Source organism: Canis aureus, chromosome X (assembly GCF_053574225.1).
Source record: "Canis aureus isolate CA01 chromosome X, VMU_Caureus_v.1.0, whole genome shotgun sequence".
In the NCBI taxonomy this organism is placed as follows: domain Eukaryota; kingdom Metazoa; phylum Chordata; class Mammalia; order Carnivora; family Canidae; genus Canis; species Canis aureus.
This window is the reverse complement of record NC_135649.1, coordinates 118,267,293-118,285,260: the sequence shown is the minus strand read 5'-3', so window position 1 is coordinate 118,285,260 and position 17,968 is coordinate 118,267,293. Positions and strand designations below refer to the sequence as shown.

Here is a 17,968-nt window from a genome sequence, read left to right as displayed (position 1 = left end):
GGGCGGCCGGTCAGGCTCGCGGCTGGGAAAGGTCCTGCGTGGCCATCTGACCTGAAATAGGCCTTGCAGGGACAGTCAGACTTGGCAGAAAGTGGGGCTTGGATATGACTCTGTGGCCAAAGGAAAGGTTTGAGCCAAGACGTGACTGAAAGAATATAAGACAAGGCGGAAGCCCTTTTGTTCAGACTCAAATATGTATTTGGAAATGAGCAGAATTGGTCCATGTGGAAGGGAAGCAAAAGAAAAGGAACCCCTGCCCTCGCTTTCCTTCCTCCAACTTCCCGCAGGCACTGCCTGACTTCCAGCCTGCTCCAGGTCAGGTGGCAACGACCATAGGCGGCAACCGCAAGGTCTTCGGGCATCCAAGGAGGCATGATCCGGCCTCTGCTAGGGCTCCAAAGGAATTTCCCATCATGCCTCTGTTCCCATCCTGCATAACAGGCCCCGAGGGCTCTCTCATGGGGTCTCATGAGTGGAGACTTTGCTCTTGTGTTCCTTCTCTCTGACACATGTCCTCTCTTCACCCCCGTGCCAAGCGCTTCTCCACTCTTCCAGACCCAACTCTCCGACTTGCAAGTAGAGTAACTCCCTCCTTTTATACTCCCATCAAGTATATCTTAGTGTTGGAACAGTCATTCAATCAATGAGATCATATCTCCCCTGCCCTGCTGCAGGCATTGTGGACGATGCTGGAGCCTCCTGGACCTTCCATTTCAGCCGCTGAAAACAAGATGTAACATGAAAACCTCAACTGGTATCCAAGGAAGAGTCTGGAAAGCTACCACCACTTGGTAGAGCCCCAACTAGTTCCAGATAGAGAAGAGAGAAGGAGCCGGGGGCAATTCTAGAAGTGGACAGGGAATGAAGGAGGTGAGGCAGGGAGGTCATGACCAAGCAACCAGGGAACGTGGACACACTGCGATTAAAGCCGCAGCACACCACGGGCACAGGCAATGATGGGACAGATGGGAGAGACCAGTTGTGGGAAATGTGGTCTGGGGGTGGAGGGGCCCCTGAAATAAATGGGCAGGTGACAGCCTGGCTGCAGAGGCAGAAGGGCAGAATGGACAGCTGGATTAGATTTGTTGGGGGTCAGGGGGGAGCAGCGGCTGCAGACGGTGGTAGGGATGGAGTCTCCGGAATGGGGAGATTGTGATCTCTCCAACAGAAACTGCAAGTTCAGAAACGTGCAGTATTTCCCTGTTGGGTAAAGGGCATGATTTGGGCCAGATCGTTCCTCGGAGTGGATGGTACAGCCTGTAGCCCCTCAAGGCTGAGTCACCCGCCTTCGGTGCTGGGGAGGATGACAGCAATGTGACACACGCAAGCATCATGGCCATTTGCTAGGCATGAAGCATGACACCTGTCACATTTGCTTATGGAATGCTTAGCTCTTCAGGCCCCCAGAGACTAACGTGTGTACATCAAAACACACCCCAGATGTTACAAGTTTCTGTGAATAGGCTAAATAATGCACTGGCCTCCACGAGGCTGCTCCCAACAGTAGAAACGGTGTCCTCCTTCCAGCTCCTGTTCCAGCAGCTCAGCAAAGGCATAATGACCCCATCAGGTGACCTGCCAGACTTCTCAGGAGGGTCCTCAGCATCTCAGGGTGTCCTCCTCCTCCAGCCACGGCATAGGAGTCAAAGATGTGAGCGCTGAAATCCACGGCCCTGCCCACCCCCTCCAAACCAGCAGCTAGGAAGGATGTCTTCACTGTTTCCATCCTTGGGACAGGGTGGGGCGTGGGTCATTGCTGGTAGACAGCGAACAGAAACCAAACTATCTTGGAACCTCCCAGAAAACCAGCCAGCAGATTCAACCAGCCTGAAGGAGTAAAAACAATGGAGAGAAAGATTTCATGCTGTACCACAGATCTGGGCTGCTTGGATTTTTTATTTATTTATTTTTTTTTCTGACCAGCACTGCAAAAGAGATCGTTTTCGTTTGCCAGCCTTGGCGTCTTGGTACACGTAATTTTCTCAATTATCTAAAATGGTGAATGTCAGGGGCACCTGGGTGGCTCAGTGCTTGAGCATCTCCCTTCGGCTCAGGGCGTGACCCCGGGGTCCTGGGATCAAGTCCGCATCAGGCTTCCTGCACGGAGCCTGCTTCTCCCTCTGCCTGTGTCTCTGACTCTCTCTGTGTGTCTCTCATGAATAAATAAATAAATAAATTATTTTTAAAAAATGAAATGGGGATCCCTGGGTGGCGCAGCGGTTTGGCGCCTGCCTTTGGCCCAGGGCGCGATCCTGGAGACCCGGGATCGAATCCCACGTCGGGCTCCCGGTACATGGAGCCTGCTTCTCCCTCTGCCTATGTCTCTGGCTGGCTCTCTCTCTCTCTCTCTCTCTCTGTGACTATCATAAATAAATAAAAATTTTTAAAAATTTTTAAAAAATAAATAAATAATTTAAAAAATGAAATGGTGAATGTCATAAAGTCGCAGAAGATGTGCCTTTAAAAACTAGGTGTTTTTGAAATTTTATTGAAGTATTTCTGCATTTCATTGAATGAAATTATAAGTAGGGCAATTACAAAAAGTAAAGAATACAGAATTGTGAGCTTTTGGTACGCCTACTAGGCAAACTCCAAAATTAGAAAAATAGATGAATTCTTATGGGATAATTACCCTTCCCATACATACATGCTCACTTATTTCTATCATTTTTCACTCACAACTTTCAGTACAGATAATTTGCCTTCCACTAGAGTATAAGCTTCCAGAAGGTAAGGCTGTATCTTATTGTTTTTTCTCCTGTAGATGCATAAAATAAACTCAATAAATGTCAATTTGAACAGAATTAAATTTACATGACTATGACGGGTTTTTTTTCCGGTTTATTTTTGCCAGAGGATCTACTGAATCGCTATTTTAGGAATGCCCACTGCCTAGAAGGTTACAGTTGTATTAAGTGAAGTTAATTCCTAAAAGCATCCAGATCCAGCAAGGAAGTACAATTTGAAAGGAAAATTCAGGCTTACTTTGTCAAACAAGTTTCTGTTTTCAATGATGTTAGCTCAATCACGATCTGAGCCAAAGGCAGGTGCTCAACCACTGGGCCACTGAGTAGTTTTATATATGCAACCTCTGGAGTTTGCACACAGGTTCTGCAAAGCTATTTTTATCACACCAACCCAACTGGCGGTTCAAAAAATCTGAAGTGTTTAAATCTGAATGATTTTTCGAGGTTGTAGCAGGAAGATCCCCTGAAGAAGGAAGAAATCCTTATCTGGTCTACTTGTATTGACTGAGACAAACATCTAATTTAGAGGGGACGTGTACATCAGCTCGTGCACATTTTTAAAATACTTTTTTAAAAGTAGGCTCTGTACCTCATGTGGGGCTTGAACTCATGATCCCAAGATCCTGAGTCCAGTGCTCTACCCACTGAGCCAACCAGGTGCCCCGGCCCGTGCATTTGTGAGCTGCACTAATTCTGCGTCTGATGTCTAGTGCAATTCTCTCAGCAGCCAGTAACTGCTGTTAGGGTTGTCAGTACTGTTACTGTGAGGTCCTCCCTATTGTCAAAGGGGGCCTCGGGACTTGGAGGTCGGAGAGGACTGACGGACTGGCTTCATCCCCCTGCAGGTATCTGACTGCACTGTCTGCGGGCTGGTGTCAGAGAGGAGAGCCGGAGCCTTCGTGGCCCAGGGGTGCTCGATCACGCGTGCCGGGGTCGAAGCGAGCTCAGCAGCGCTCGGCTCAGCATGCGCCCCGGCAGCTGGCACCAGCCGCCAGAATATGCCACTCGGTGGCTGGGAAGCCCTTGCTGTGGCTCCCAGGGTCCTGCCGCAGGTGTCACAGGTCCCCAAGGACAGCTAGGCGCAGGGCAACTGGTGGATCAAGGGCCTGAAGCAGGTCCTCCGGCCTCCATGGGCCTCGGGCATTCATCAGGGCGCTGCCTGGAAATCCCTTCGCCCCCTTTGGTCCTTTCTGTCCCAATCCTGTCTCCTCCCTGAATGGGAGACGCGCCATGAACACAGGGCCCTCTCCCTTGGCCACTGCAGCCTGTTGGGCCTTTGTTCCCATCAGTTGTTTCTCAGCGCCCGCTTTTGAGCTAGCAGCGGCTGGTGTCCCCAAGGTTCGTGTCTTTGCGGGGCTGGAGGGCCGCCGTGGCTTTGCCGGGCGGCGGGCGGCCCACGGGCTGGGGAGAGGCTTGGGGACGGAAGGACAGCGACGGCTCCGTGCGGGCCTGCGGGCGGCGAGGCCGAGGCACACTGTCCCCTCGGGGCCTGCAGCCCGCAGGGTGGCCCCGGGCCGCTCCCCACGCCCAGGGCCCGCCGGCCTCACTGTCGTCCCACAGCCGCTGGCGCCCGGCCCTAGAAGCCGCCGTCCTCCCGGCCGGCTCCCCCCGAGTAGCGTGGGGGTGCTGCTCCCCCCGCAGCCGAGCCTGCAGCCGCATCACAAGCCCCCCCCCCTGCAGCTGGCATGTCCCCGCGCTGCCCAGGTGCCTCCATGCACCGAGTGGCCCCCGGAGGGGGGGCCTCCTGCACCCAGCCCCGGGGCGCACAGCGGGGGCTCCAGGAACTGGGGGGGCCGGGGACCGCACCCATCCTGGCTCGGGTGCAGGTCGGGCCTGTCCGGGAGGGCTCTTCACTCTGCGCACGTCTGATGCAACGCGGTTGCTGCGAGCAAAACAGAAAGGCCTCTGAGGACGGAGAGGGAGACACAAGAGGGAAGGGAGAGGGGAGGGCAGGGAGGCCCCCACAGCCCATCCACACCCCGGCTCGGGGGACGCTGTCCGCGGCCCCTACCCCACCGGGAGCCCCCATGTGCACCCCCAGAATTCACCTCCCTCCACCAAAGGGAGGCAGCCTGTGGACCTGTCTCCTGATCAGCGGGCATAGCGGACGCCGGGCCGCAGGTTTCCGCCTGTAAATCATTAAATTGGCTCTGAGTGAGATGAGGCCCAGATCGGGTGACATTGGCCCACCTGGGCCCGGGCCTGCCGGCCTGCCGCGTCTCCCGGAGCCCCACCCCTTCACCGCACAGGTCGGAGCCAAGGCCAGGCCGAGACCGGCAGGGGCGGGGGCCCGGGTCCCTGGCACCCCGGGGTCCCTGGCACCCGGCCTACGGCCACCGCTTCTGTTCCGCACACCCCCCTCCCCGAAGTCAGCGAGCCATAGGGCTTCCTCGCTGACAACGTGCTGCTGCGCTTACTGCTAACGGGTGTCAGGACAGCTCTGGGTACCAGTCACGGCTGAAAGAAGCCGCCCCTTAGTCGGGGGCCCGCATCCCGTGGGAAGGACGGTGCGCTAGGAGCGCAGGCCTGCGGGTCAGTGCTCAGGGGCCTTGCCAGGGTCTGGCCTGCTCCCACTCTGGTCCTGCTCGGCTGCGGGGAAGTAGCAGGACGCAGAAGGGACGGGCACTGGCAAAACGCAAGCCTGTGTGTGTCCTCAGGGTACCGGGGTGGTCGCCCTCGGAGGGCTGGATGGCCTGCCCCCCCCATGTGCGCAGCGGGGGGCGATCTGCTTCCCGACCAGGCTCTCGGGGGCCTGCCCTCCAGGGAAGAGCTCAGGACACACAGGGCTTCGGCAACACCTCGGGCACTGGGAGGTTGACGGAGCACCCGGTGACAGCCACTATGCTGTGACCTGCCGGCCTCGAGGAGCGGGACCTGCTCGAGACCACTGGGCTCCGAGGAGCAGAGCCAGGGCCCGTGCGCGTTCACCTCTCTCGGCGCCTGCTCACTGCCACGATCCCGCAGAGGAGCCGTGCCCTAAACCCAGGTTGGGTGTGCTCTGAGGGAAGCAGGGGGCTGAGGAGGGGAATTGGAAGGGTCCTCGTCTGCACAACATGTGTCCCCTCAGGGATCGGAGCCACCAGCGGATTCTCAAGAGGCCGCCCCTTCTGTAGAGTCCAGTGCGTGGCGAGCCTGGCGTGCAGCGGGATGGAGAACCCCGCTTCGTTCCAGAAGCGCGGCCCACAGGAGCCAAGTCTCATCACGGCTTCTGCTAAGCAGACAGCCTGTGGACAATTTGGGCATTCTGGCAGCCAATTAGCACATAATTTCTTGGTTTGTTTAATTTCCAAGCAAGAGGGAAACCACACGTGAGAGGCGAGATCAAATCTAAGAGATAACTAAACCTGCACACGCGCCGCAGGTCTGCGTGGGGCCACGTCCAGATCCCCGGCCTCGGAGCTGGTGTCTGGCCAGCTTGTGGGTGTTTTCGGTGGAAAGACAGTCGTCTCATCCGTGGGTCATTCGTGCCAAGACTCAGTTGGACCAAAATGTACCAGGAAGTCAGGACTTCAAGGATGCTCGTTGCCCACAGCCTGCGACACACACATCCCCACCCCCCACACACACCCCCATCTACCTGGGGCTGCCTAAAGAAGGAAAATGGAAAAAAAATAAAAAATAAATTAAAAAAATAAAAAAAAAGAAGGAAAATGGAAACCACTAGATGCCTGCAAGCAGCTACAGCAGCTGGGGGTGGGGGCTGCAAGCACACAGGCGGCGAACCCTGCGGCGACAAAGGCCACAGAGACTTCTGAGCGCCGGCCACGGTGCGGGTTTCCCCGGCGGGCGGTCCTAAGTGAAGGTCGCACGTGTGTATGTGACAAGAGCCAGTGGAATCCGCAGAGGCAGAGAGAGAGTTTCCCTGGCCGAGGACGAGGCCCAGCTGCCCGAACGCCCGAGGGTCCCCAGGGGTCCTCGGTCCCCCCCGAGGCCAGACCGCCGGCCCGCGCCCTGGCCAAGGACAGGACCAGGGTCAGGGAGCCCGCGGGACAGTGAGCGGGAGCCACTGAGCAACGGGTGCATTCATTACCCCACCCCGCCTCCTCTTCCAGTCCCTGGAAGTGACACACGCCCAACGTCATCAGGGGCTGGGAGAGGCAACAAGGAGCTGCGGCCACTGGTGCGGGCGGCGGGCCCGGGGCATCGAGCTGCTCGCACCCTGGCTGCGGGGAAGCCCTCCTGCGCCTGCGGAGGAGCCCGGGTGGCCACGGCGTGGCACCCCAGGAGACCACCGTGCTCGGGCGACAGCGTGTGGAGGACAAGAGACCCCACTCCAAGTCAGAGCTCTGCCTTCCTCATTTTTATTTTTATTTTTATTTTTATTTTTATTTTTTTCTTCCTCATTTTTAAATGCTATTTGGGGAGGGGGGTAGTAGGGGCTCCCAAACAGGACAATTTTGTCCGCCTCCACCAGGGACCCTGGTCACTGAATGGAAACACTTCGCGAGGAGGGGACGCGATTGGCACGCATGGGCTCGAGGCCGGGCCTGCTGCTCAGCGCCCTGCCAAGCACAGGAGGCCCCCCAGCAAAGGATGACCTCCAGATATAAGGAGGGTTGTGCTGACAGGGAGGAAACCCTAGGCCTCGAAGCGTGTCCCAGGGGGCAGCATGGGCGTCACCTCGGAGCTGGCGAGAAGTGCCGTCTGGGGCCCACCTCAGCCCCACACCCCTGCAGCTGGACCCCGGCTCCCAGGTGGCAGGGCAGGGGGTGGGCTGACCACACAGAGCAGCACGGGGCCTGGACGTGGGGCGCCCCGACACACCCTGGGCACGGGGCAAGCCTTCCTCCAAAAACATGACAAGTCACAAGAAGGGAACATTGATGTTCTCCTCCCACTGTTTCTACCTGGGGCCTCCTCAACTCCCATCCTTGCTGCCCGCCTTCCCCTCATGTCCTCTGTCCGCCAGGCGTGGGGTGGGTTTTTAACAGCTTCACTGACCTATAATTCACATACCGTCGAACTCATCCCTGCAGAGTGGACACTTCAGGGGGTTTGTGCCTTTGCCGGGGTGTGCAAGCACCATCCGGCTGCTGGGCATTCTCACTTCGAAAGGAAACGCGCTGCCCATCAGCGGCGCTCCACGGTCCCCGCTGGCCCGGCCCCTGGCAACCACTAATCTGCTTTCTGTGGCTGAGGATTTGCCTGTTCTGGACATTCCATATGCTACAGGCGGGGTTGTGGAACCCCCGAGACTCACACACGGGAGCCCTAATTCTCAGCACCTCAGAACGTAACCGAATTTGTACATAAGGTCTTTAAAGAGCTGATTAAGGTGAAATGAGGTCAGTGGGATGGGCCCTGAGCCCATCGGGCCGGTGTCCTTGCAAGAAGAGGAGATTAAGACGCAGACACACACAGAGGGATGACCACGTGAGGACACTGCGAGGAGGTGGTGTCAGCATGCCAAAGAGACAGGCCTCAGGAGGATCTGGCCCTGCTCACACGCTGAGTTTGAATTCCAGCTTCCAGAACCGAGAGAGAATCCACTTCTGTTGTTCAAGTCGCCGGGTCTGTGGTGCTTTGTTCTGAGAGCCCTAGCAGACTAACACGTGGTATAAATAGAATCGTCCAGCTCGCAGCTTCCCTGCCTGGCCTTCTCTCATTTTCCATCTGGTGGCCACCCCTCCTCCACCCCGTTCTATCCCTCACTGTCCTCCCTTCCCCCTCTCTCTTGGGGGCTCATCAACTTTCTTCTTTGGAAAAGCTCTAGTTCCTGGCCACTACTGCCAACCAATCCCAACGGATGCGGATGTCCTGGGGACAGCCTTTGGACAAGCCTCAACTATTGTTGAGGCAGAACCAAGATGCTAAGTTGATTTTTAAGATGTAAGTTTATACATGATCTGAACCTAGCGACTCAGAAACATTAGTTGTGGCATTTGCGAACTCATTTATCTACCACTCTCATTTTTTAGCGTTGAAGATGATTTATTTCTAGTTCTTCTTATAAATGACTTGATATTTTCACCCACAATATTTTGGATTATATTCAAGGCATATCATGAGCATTTTCATGCAATTTACTGTTGCAAATAAAGAAATCACATTCCTTGGTTTGTAGCTGCAGTAGGATTTGTGATCCTGTGTTTATATATCTGATAAATTCAAGGCAATTCTTGGATCTGGATAAAGCAGTCAGGATTCAGCCTGAGAAAAAAAAAACAACAAAAAATACATGCTAAGAGATTTATTGCAAGGAATGGGCTTGTGCCATTGTTGGGGATGGCTAGGCATGCCTGAAATCTGTAGGGCATGCACTTAGGAGGGGCAGGCTAGAATTCTCTCAGAAATTCAGTGAAACTGCTGTCCCCTGGAGAAATTTCTTCATTTTTGGGGAAATCTCAACCCTGTTCTGCAGGCCTCTTAGTTGATTGCATGAGGCCCACATCGATTACTCAGGATAATTTCCCCTGCTTTAAGTCAACTGATTATGGACCTTAATCACATCTAGAAAACACCTCCATGGCAACATTTAGATTAGTGTTTGTAGTGGGTTGAATTGTGTCCCCTCCAAAAAATCCTAACCCTTGACTTTATTTGGAAAAAGGGCCTTTGCAGATGGAATCAAGTTAAAATGAGGCCATACTGGATTAGGGGAAATCTTACATCCAATGACTGGTAATCTCTTAGGGAAAAGAGGCAGAGATTTGGGTACACACACACACGCGCGTATACACAGGAAGAAAAAAATCCACGTGAAGATAGTGGCAGAGATCAGAATGAGGCAACTGTAAGCTTAGGAAAACCATGCATTGCTGGCTACCACCAACAGCTGGAAGAAGAAAAGAAGGATGCTTGGGGTTCCTGGGTGGCTTAGGTGGCTGAGCATCCAACACTTGACTATGGCTCAGGTCGTGATCTCACACTCATGAGTTTGATTTTCACAATGGGCTGTGCACTGGATGTGGAGCCTACAAAAAGGAAGAAGAAGAAGAAGAAGAAGAAGAAGAAGAAGAAGAAGAAGAAGAAGAAGAAGAAGAAGAAGAAAAAGAAGAAGAAGAAAAAGAAGAAGAAGAAAGAGGGGGAGGAGGAGGGGGAGGAGGAGGAAGAGGAGGAGGAGGAAGAAAAGAAGATTCTGTCCTAGAGTTGTCAATGGGAATGCTGTCCTCCTGACATCTTGATTTCAGGTTTCTGGCCTCCAGAACTGTGAGAAAGTAAATTTGTGCTGTTTAAGCCACCCGGTTTGTGGTCTTGTGTTACAGCAACCCTACTAAATGGACACAGTGTTTGAGTAAATAAGTGTGGACTTAGCTTCGCCAAGTGGACATGTCAAAGGACCATGACATCTGCCTTCCCTTCCCATCCCTCTAGTCTCACCACCTGTCCTCCGCTGAGCTCATATTCCAGTGAGCAGAAAAGACAACATGAACAAATGAACAAGAACACTTTGAGTATGTTGGCCCATGAGACACGTGATGGAGATGGAGGGGGCGGCCCGCATCCCAACAGAACCTTTAGTGCCCTGATGGGCCAGGAAGAGGCAGGGCAAGGAGCAAACCCTGCAGGAGAAACAGCAGGTGTAGGAGTCAGGCACAAACAGGAGACATTTCCAGAACAGCATGGCCCAGGGCGGCGGTGGGATGGCAGTGTGGACGTAAGTGCAGGCAAAGTCAGAAGAGCGGTTCTCCCACCACTTACTAATGTTTATTTTTTCTCTAAGTACACAAGAAATCCATGTGTGTATATGTCTTCTGTCTATACGGCTTGAATTATTTTATACACACAGTTTTCCTGATCCCTGCCCAAGACCCGTTCTCTCTCCCCACTCTTCACAGAGATTCTCAAGTGACATCATTCTCAATTTCTTAAAAAATGTAATTGTGTGTCTGTGATGATACAAAAATGTTTTACATCTAAAGATAATGCTCTCAGGTCAACTGAAAGCATTGTAATGTGTTTAAGCAAATTTTTAAATTTTATTTTATTTTATTAATTTTTAAAAAGATTTTATTTATTCACTCATGAGAGACACAGAGAGAGAGAGAGAGAGAGGGGCAGAGACACAGGCAGAGGGAGAAGCAGGCTCCATGCAGGGAGCCCGACGTGGGACTCGATCCCGGGTCTCCAGGATCACACCATGGGCTGAAGGCAGTGCTAAACCGCTGAGCCACCCGGACTGCCCAAATTTTTAAATTTTAGAGCACTTTTAGAGTTATGGAAAGCTAGGGCCGAGAGTTCTGTTTACCCTTCACTCAGTTCCCCTACTGACAACACCTCACCTCCCCATGGTTTACAGTCAACCGCGCTCCAATGCTATTGCCCAGACTCCAGACTCTATCTGCATCTCCCTGGGCTTTCCCCTAATGTCCCTTTTTCTGACTCACGTCACACCCAGGATACCACATTACACTTACTCATCATGACTCCATAGGCTCCTCTGGGCTGTGAGAGGCTCTCGTCCTTCCTTGTGTTTGATGACCTTGACAGTTTTGAGGAATGTGGGTCGAGGCGTTTTGTAGACAGTCCTTCGGTTTGAGTTTGTCTAATGTTTTTCGAGGATGAGATGGAGCTGCTGGGTTTTTGGACAGTCTTAAGTTTTTATTTACATTTTTTTACATATACAATGCCTCCGTAAACATTAAGATCTCTTAAAACTAGAACTGCATGTGTAGTGCGGGAGCTGTCCTGCCTACTTTTGTCCTCTTTGTATAAAACCACAGCAAGCTTGGGGAGGTGCAGCCATCATTTCATATTCTTAGCTCACATATGAAACCTTCCCATTTTCGACTTTTACCATTCTGGGTAGAACTTTAGCATCTAAAAATTCAAACCACCTTGGGATTATCTACTCATTTGGAAAAGCTATTTTAGTCATCCAAGGGGATCTCTGCACAGGCAAACTACCCTTTGGGGAGCATACGTTTTGTTTCTCCATTCCAGAAAGCATTCCTTACTTCCGAGCTCTTAGGCTCTGCTCAGACAGTTCCTGGGAAAGCCTCTGTCTGGTCACAGTAAGCCCCCGGCCCGAGCACGGATGGCCATGTGCTGGTGGGGGCTGCCGGGAGTGGGGGGGAGTTTTATCTGAGAGACTTATTTATAGAAATGTGACTCATTCTCATTATTATCTCAAAAGTACATTAAAATGATCACTCCTTTCCACACTCCCTTAGGGACATTTGAAGAATTTTACATGACATATTTCTGATCTTATCAAGTGGCTATGATCTAGTCAAAATAACAACAAACAAAAAGACATATCCGTATGCAGGTACTGCAGGAAAGCCCCGTGCTGTCATTTCATTGAGATTTTACAGTGTTTTCCTCCAATTCTGGATTTTCTTTCTTCCTTTTTTTTTTTTTTTTGGTTTCTGAAGTCGATTTTATTGAGGTGTAATGTGAGTATAGTCAAGCCCACCTTCCAGAGTCCAGGCCTATGAGCTCTGGCCAACATTTGCAATGACGTAAGCAGCACCCAAATCAAGTGAACAGCTTGGTCACTGCCCCCACCACAGACACACAAAACTGCCCCTTAGCCCTCTGTAGTCGATGTCTTCCCTGACCCCTGACCCCAGCAAATAATCATCTCAGTAGTTTTGCCTATTGTAGAGAGCCAAGTGCTGTAAATGGCATCAAGGGGACCGTTGGCCTTTGAGACGGGCCTCACCGTGTGGCACATCCACGTGCAGTGCGGGGCCGGAGCCCGTGTCCTGCTGGGGCCCGTTAGTGCTCCAGGGTACGTGTGTGCTCGGTTCCTTGATCCGATCCTCCATCCCAGGACATCTGGGTTGTTGCCAGCTTCTGGCCACTCTGAATAAAGCTATTTGTAGACACATTTTTGCGTAAACCTACGTTTTCCTCTCTCGGGTTTGTACCCAGGAGGGGGTGGCTGCGGTATATGCGATGCGCGCAGGACACACGTCTGATCTTATCAGGTGGCTGTTCGTTTTGTAAAAACAACATCAAAAAGACTTGATGACAAAGGCAGTGGAGAGAAGGCAAACGTTCCACCTCCACTCGGTTTCACCTGTGCTTTTCTTGAAACTGCTGGGGTTCCTTTGTCGCTGCGGTGTTGTGCTTCTCGACGTGGGAGAGGAGTTTTGTGCGGCAACTATTTATAAAGCCGGCCTCTCTGGCAGGCTTGTTCTCTCCAGCCAGCTTTAAACACTCCAGGCAGAAGCAGAAACAAAGGGAGGGGGGAAAAAGCACATAGTTTCTTATAACAAAATATTCTTACCGAAAGAGAAGGGGAGGAAGGACGGCCCGTGGGAAATGATAATCTCCTGTTAGCTCGTCGCTCCGATGCCCGCGTATTATTTGGGCAGAATCGGAGCTCTCTCCTGTCCTGTGCACTTTGAGGAGACCTGGGCCGTGTTTTCCGTCACTGTTTTGGGTGTTGCTGGGTGGGTGGACTGTGAAATTATTCACTGATTCACAGGCAACGGGGTTAATGTTAGAAAGACCATGGGTTTTGGAGTCATTTGAGGGATTTGAGTTGGCTTTGCCTCTTTTTTTTTTCTTAATTTTATTTATTTATTTGAGAGTCCCTTGAGAGTAGCAGGCTCAGGGACTCTGCAGAGGTGACTGACTGGAGAAGCTTGCCATGGAGAGATTGTGATGGCAGCCAGGGGTCGGCCCGATCGCATCACCAGGAGGACGTCTGCGACTCGACTGGAAGAGGGAGACCGAATGTCAGGTGGCAGTTGTGCGATGTCAAGAGGACAACACCTGCAAGAGGTGCCACGGGATGTGGGCTCTGGATGCTGGGAAAGGCAGGGACACACGGCTGTCCCCCGGACCTCCAGGAGGCCACCACCCTGCCACCACCTTGGTATTAGTTAGCGCTGTGGTGCCCAGGGGGACTTGGGGCCTCCACAGTGGTCAGATCACACGTTGGTTTGAAGCCACCAGGTGTGCGGTAATTTGTTGCAGCAGCGATTGGAAACTGGTACAGCCACTAACCGGGGACTCAACTTGCAACCTCTGTAAAATGGATATGATCCTAATTGTATCTCCGCACCCATTTCCTAGGTTGTTATGATGATCGGTGAGGTCATCTTGAAAACGTCTAAAAGCTGTGAGAAAACTCTGTTACATAGAAAAAAAATGTGGAGTTCCTATAGTCTCGGTTCTTCCTTTGCCCACCACCGTGTACGCCTATCAGGGTAACATTTAATTTTCCTGAGTCTTTTCTGATGACCTTTCGTCTCCCCAAGTGGATGGCTGTGCCCTAGCCGCAGGCACTTATGCTCTTCTAGAATACATCAACATCCACTAACAGGATGAGGCTGGTCCCTAAACACAATCTGTGCTTGTTTTCTACCACGATTGTCCTTGTCTTTTTTCTTAAATTAAAAGTGCTTTTTTTTTTTTTTTTTTTATTTAAGCATGGATACCAACAGGGCTTGAACCCACGACCCTGAGATCCTGACCTGAGCCGAAATCAAGAGTCAGATATTTAGCCAACTGAGCCACCCAGACGCCCCCCTAAAAAGTGCCTCTTAATTTAACGTATTCTGAAAAATCTGTTGAAAAAAAAAAACAAAACAACACTAGAGTGAGGATTAAAAATCTTCATAGGGAAAAGTTAACAAGTTATGTGAAGAACCTTGACTCATTCGGTCTCTCAGAAACAAGGGTCAACAAACTTTCTGGAACCTGCCAGACAGTCGGTGTTATTCATGCTTCGTGGGCCACAGGGTATGTAGCAGCCACTTAACGCTGCCGTCAGGGCGCTGGAAGCAGTAAAGGGTTGGGCGTTCTTGTGCTGCAATGGAACTTGATTGATGGGCACTGAAATTCAAATTTCAGATAATTTTCACATGTCACCAGGTATCATTCTTCTATGGATCCAGCCCTCCCCCCACCCCCACCCCACCCGCCATCCTTTAGAAAAGGTATCCTTAGCTTGTGGGCTGTCCAGACAAGGTATAGGAGCTGTCATCTGCCAACTCCTGTTGTAGAACAGATGCTCCATCAGGGCAGGGAGCTTCAGCTCCCTGGGGAACTCCTCCTTCCCACGCTTGGTGCCACGTGCCCGGCCGGTCAGATCCGGGTCCCTGGGGAGGGGTCCGTGGTGGCGGCATGAGGAGTCCTGGCAAGGGGAAGGGCAATAGAGGACCAAGGGTTCCAGCTGACACCTTCTCCCTGGACAGGAAGATCCCAGGGATGGATGTCCGGGGCCTGTGATCGCACACGGGCAGGGACTTGGCCACATTAGGATAGGAGCTCTAATCACTAACTGAAATTCAGCGTTTCAGACGACTGTGACTATATTGCTCTCAGATGAATGACAGCAGCATTAGCAGTATCTTTAATTTGTTACCAATTTGTCACCAAGAGAAGTCTGATGTATTTTTAGAGCAGGTTACAGTTGAAGCAGATTTGGTTTATACTCATCACTATTTTGAAATGACAGAAGTTATTAGAGCCACTTCTAGAGCTTACTGTTGGAAGTATTGGGAAAGAAGCAGCACGTGCATGACTGTATTAGAACTCTAAAAAATATTTGATGACTGTATTTTAACAGAATTGGGCCTCTCTGTAATCCTATGCAATATTTTATGTATTTTATGCATTTAGAAACAATATTCACTGAATGACTTAAGAAGGTATAAGGGGGGATCCCTGGGTGGCTCGGCGGTTTGGCGCCTGCCTTTGGCCCGGGGCGCGATCCTGGAGTCCCGGGATCAAGTCCCATGTCGGGTTCCCAGCATGGAGCCTGCTTCTCCCTCCTCCTGTGTCTCTGCCTCTCTCTCTCTCTCTATGTCTATCATAAATAAATAAATGAATCTTTAAAAAAAAAAAAGAAGGTATAAGGCATAGAAATGGTTACAAACCCCCTTCCCTTGAACCTTTAACCTCTTAGGTTCTGTCTTCTCTGAATTTTGGAGATAAAAACCCCTGCCCTGCAGCGTTACTGGGAGAATCAGATCCGATATCCTGCATGAACACCCCCTACCAAATGCAAGGTGTTCTCAGTATTCAAATGATGTGAACTGAATGTGACATCCCAAATGGAAAAAAAAAAAAAAAGCAACAACTCCCATGCATTAGTCTCCTAGAGCTGGCATAACAAAGCACCGCAGCCTGGGTAGTTGAAAAAGAAATTTATTTTCTCACAATCCTGGATGCTAGGAGCTCAATAGCAAGGTGTCTGTCGGATTGGTTTCTCCTGGGGCCTCTTTCCTTGGCATGTAGAGGCTGTCTTCTCTTAGTGTCCTCACATGGTCTTGCCTGTGTGTCTGTGTCCTAATCAAGTTTTCTTACAAGGACACCAGTCACATTGCATAAGGGCTCTCCCCTAATGACTGCATTCAACTTATTTACCACTTTAGAGGCTGTATCTCCTAGTTGGGTCATATTCTAAGGGAGTGGGGTCTAGTGCTTCCACATAGGATTTTTTTTTTTTTTGGCTGGGAGGAGGACGCAAAATTCACCCCATACCATCATATTAAAAAAAAGACTGATGCCTATCCAGATCAAGGGGAACAGAGGAGTCTGTCATCACATCCACGGCAGGTGAGGGACCTCTTTGTCCTCTCTCCTGTTCACTTCTAGTAACAACTCATGTGCGACCACCTGCCACCACCAGCTCCTTTCATAGTTTGTTTTCAGTCTCTCTAAGGAAAATTGGAAGCAAACCCCAGAGCAAAGAAAGGTCCGAGGTCGTTACATAAAGTTGGAAAGCACACATACCCAACAACCCCTGCCCCGCTCCCTTTTTCATAAGCAAAGATCGTGGTGGGCACTTACTCAAAGTTAAGGCATGCTCTGTGAACGTCAAGGAAGGCTCATTGTGACATCCAGCGTGTCAGTCTCGGAATCTCAGGGCTTTCTGAAGGGGCCACTCATGGAAACAAATCTTGGCCTATGTGTTAGGAATCTTTGAAAGTCAGATGAGCCTAGGGGATACTGGTACTGGAGTCAATAAAAACTGGACATTAAGTCTCGTAAGGAGTTTGATACCTCGTCCTACTCTTTTATTTTTTAAGGTTTTATTTATTTGAGAGAGGGAGAGTGGGAGAGCACAAGTAGCGGGAGTGATAGAGGGAGAGGGGGGAAAGCAGACTCCCTGAGGAGCAAGGAGCCCATCAGAGGGCTTGATCATGAAACTCGGAATCATGACCAGAGCCAAAGGCAGATGCCCAACCGACTGAGCCACCCAAGGTGCCCCAGAATTTTTGTTTTAAAGAACAGTTTTAGATCTACAAAACAATTTAGGGTGAATGCAGAATTCCCATAGTGTCTGCCTCTCACATACAGTGCTAACATCTTTCCTCAGTGTGGGGGCATATGTTACAATTAATGAATCAATATGGATAAAATCCATAATTTACATTAGAGTTCACTCTTCCTGTTGTGCAGTTCTAAGTGTTTGGACAAATGTACAATGTCGTGTATCTGCTGTTACAGTATCATTTGGAATAGTTTTATTGCTCTGAAAATGGCCTGTGCTCCAGCTGTCCATCACTCCTCTTCCATCCCCAGAACCCCTGGCATTTGCTGACCTTTTTAGTTTTGCTTTCTTCAGAGCTTCACAGAGTTGGAAGCATTTAGCATAGAGCCTTTTCAGATGAGTGTCTTTCCCTTAGTGACGTGCATTTAAAGTTCCTCCATGTCTTTTCAGGGCTTGATAGCTCATTCCTGTTTATTGCTGAATAGTATTCCGTTGTAGGGATGTGCCCCACTTTCTCCATTCACCTCCTGAGGGGCATCTAGGCTGCTTTCCATGTACAGCCATTATGAGTAAAGTCATGATAAACACCCCCCTGCGGGGTTTGTGTAGACACAAGTCTTCAACTTAGTTGAGTAAATATGTGGGAGCACAATTGCTGGATTATACGGTAAGACTGTGTCTAGCATTTGGAAAAATGCTAAACTGTCTTCTGAAGTGGTCACACCATCTTGTATTCCACAGGCAATGTATGTTGGTCTGCATCCTGTTAGCATTTGGTGTTGTCACTGGGGAGGGAGGGCGGCTGTTTTAATAGATGTGAGATGGTATTTTGTTCTATTTACTTACTTTTTAAAGTTTAAGTAACCTCCACACCTGGTGTGGGGCTCAAACTCACAACCTTGAGATCAAGAATCACACGCTCCTCGGCTCCTCCTACTGAGCCAGCCAGGTGCCCCAGTATTTTGTTTTAATGTGCAGCTTCCTAGTGATATATGATGTTCAACATCTTTTCATATGCTTATTTGCCACTTGAGTATCTCTTCCAGGAAGTATTTCCAGATCTGTTGCCCGTTTTTAAAATTAGGTTGCTTTCTTATTGAGC

At 50.8% G+C, this 17,968-nt stretch overlaps 1 long non-coding RNA gene across 1 annotated transcript; it reads right to left on the bottom strand.

The window, feature by feature from the left end:
- Nucleotides 1-8,721: 8,721 nt before the first annotated feature.
- LOC144309064 (uncharacterized) lies at nt 8,722-13,125 on the bottom strand. The gene is made up of 3 exons (XR_013375196.1): nt 12,925-13,125; nt 11,105-11,262; nt 8,722-8,897 (listed from the first exon to the last, which is right to left on the bottom strand). It is a non-coding gene; the product is annotated as an uncharacterized LOC144309064 (long non-coding RNA).
- Nucleotides 13,126-17,968: the final 4,843 nt, after the last annotated feature.